Here is a 2,168-nt window from a genome sequence, read left to right on the forward strand (position 1 = left end):
ATATATATATATATATAGCAATCAAACCTTACCAATGATGTGCTGCCACATCCATGCAGTTCTGACTCAAAGATGAGCACTTGAGCAGAAGAATCCTCTCCAGTTGCGGTACAGCCTCCCAGTGTAAAAGCAGAGGGCATTAGTAGCTGTCCAGTGCCAAAGAAGTCTTTCAACACTTCCACATATATTGAATTCTACCTGCATTGAGCCGCTACACTGTTGGCAGGGACAGGATAGCACAACTCAAAAGGAACATCTGGCTGTGGTTCTTCTGGTAGGCTTGGAAAACTCCATGTCAGTTTTTGCACTGGACCCAGCAACAGCTCTTTTGACTGAACACCTAAAAGATCTTGAGAAGGCTTTCCAAATTCACTCCTGGCTGGTGTCTGGACAGGAAATGGAGCAGGAAACCTTTGGCGTGCAAATACAGGGTTACTGTGGTCAAATCTCTGGGGAACCTGAGGGATCCTGTTTTCAAACAGTTTAGGAACTGAGGACTGATTAGGTGTTGATCTTCTTTGCCCTTGTGCTTCAGACAAGCAAAATGCAAGAATAAACACCAATCCAAAACAAATGTGCCTCATCTCCATAGTCAAAAACCTTCAGATCCTTAAAGCTGATCCTTGATCGTTTCCTTTATGTATAGTAGCTAGATAAGCTTGGTTCCACCTCTCTAGCATCACGCATAATCGTTGCCTGGATTGCTTGTGTTCTTAAATGACATTTATAAACAACTTTGATTAATATAATCATAGCAATTAAGTCAAAACTTTAGACTCAACTTGCCTAAAGAAATGTTTCAAACTAATTCATTATTGTGCACTTTAATTCACATTATGAATACTTAATATAATATACTGAACATACTAAAATACAAAAAATGTCATTCTTCAAGCCATGTTATTCTCCCCACAGAAGTAAATAAATACGTTTCAAACTTTTAAAAAGCAAATGATTGTTTCAATACAATTTTGCAGTTTGTTTCTAATTTTAATGAATCATTCATGTTGCATTCAGAAAAAAAAATTCAGTCACTGGATGCAATGATCATATAAGTGTATATACATAGCATCGCTGTTCAAATGCTCAATGTTGGAACACAGATATATTAGAAATTGTATGCTTAAGGCTTATTATATAAAATCATACCATTACATATAAGAATATTTACCATACATCGTAGAACAACTGACTTGTCATGAATTAAATTACATAGATGAACCATATTTACAAGTCAAACGTTAACTAACCTACAATACACTCAACCTCCAAATGGCAGAATATATCATAAGGATTTAGTAACTGATAGCATTAAAAGGTTAGTTCACCCAAAAATGAAAATTAGCCTGTGTTTTACTTACCCTCAAAGCATCCTAGGCAGGGCCGTGCACAGGGGGGTGGCCCGGTGGCTAGAGCCACTGCCCCTTTGCCCTCGTCAGCTGAGTTGCTGCTCACGATCTGTGTGCTGCTCTCTGGAGTGGAGACCACAGTTCCCAATGTCGTTGCATTAACAGGTATATGCATTACACATTACAGTCAGTGGATGATTCAATGAATTAGTAATTTGGTAGTTTGTTTTTGTATTTCTGTCGGTAATGATTTGCTCTCGGTCTTTTAAAAGTGATAACAACAAAATATCCACGTTCTTAAAATTAGAATGTCTAATCAAATTATTGTACCCAAACATTTCTAATATAAATAACACAAAATTCGCTGTTGTTGACACACTTTGTAGACCAAAAAAATGCCTTCGCAAAAAAGAAGACGGAGACGGAGAGAAAGAGCGAAGGGAGGCTGCTAAAGGCAGTTCAACATTGTAAACATTAATACAAAGCTCCAGCAAGCCAGCAGGTAAATCATCATATAGAGTATTTAGCAGTTTGTCGCACTTTAATTCTTGTAATTAAGTATATTTCCCATTATAATCCCTTGTCTTAAAGGTGACATATTATGCCCCTTTTTACAATATTTAATATAAGTCTCTGGTGTCCACAGAATGTGTCTTTGAAGTTTCAGCTCAAAATACTCCACAGATCATTTATTATATAATTTTTAAAATGCCTATTTTGAGTGGAAGCAGAAACAGCTCTTTTTCGGGCCTGTGTCTTTAAATGCAAATGAGCTGCTGCTCCCCGCCCCCTTTTCCAGAATAGAGCTGCGCCTTTACA

The 2,168-nt window shown here is 37.5% G+C and overlaps 1 long non-coding RNA gene and 1 pseudogene across 1 annotated transcript in view; one reads left to right on the forward strand and one right to left on the reverse strand.

The window, feature by feature from the left end:
* LOC107674153 (zona pellucida sperm-binding protein 3-like) overlaps positions 1–663 on the reverse strand; it is a 2,640-nt pseudogene extending 1,977 nt beyond the window's left edge.
* Positions 83–2,168, forward strand: part of LOC107674154 (uncharacterized) — a 4,993-nt gene continuing 2,907 nt past the window's right edge. The window contains exon 1 of the long non-coding RNA XR_001632484.1: positions 83–142. This is a non-coding gene — a long non-coding RNA (uncharacterized LOC107674154). The remainder of the gene's footprint in view (positions 143–2,168) is intronic.

The sequence above is a fragment of the Sinocyclocheilus anshuiensis genome, unplaced genomic scaffold (genome assembly GCF_001515605.1).
Source record: "Sinocyclocheilus anshuiensis isolate Anshui unplaced genomic scaffold, SAMN03320099.WGS_v1.1 scaffold893, whole genome shotgun sequence".
Lineage (NCBI taxonomy): Eukaryota > Metazoa > Chordata > Actinopteri > Cypriniformes > Cyprinidae > Sinocyclocheilus > Sinocyclocheilus anshuiensis.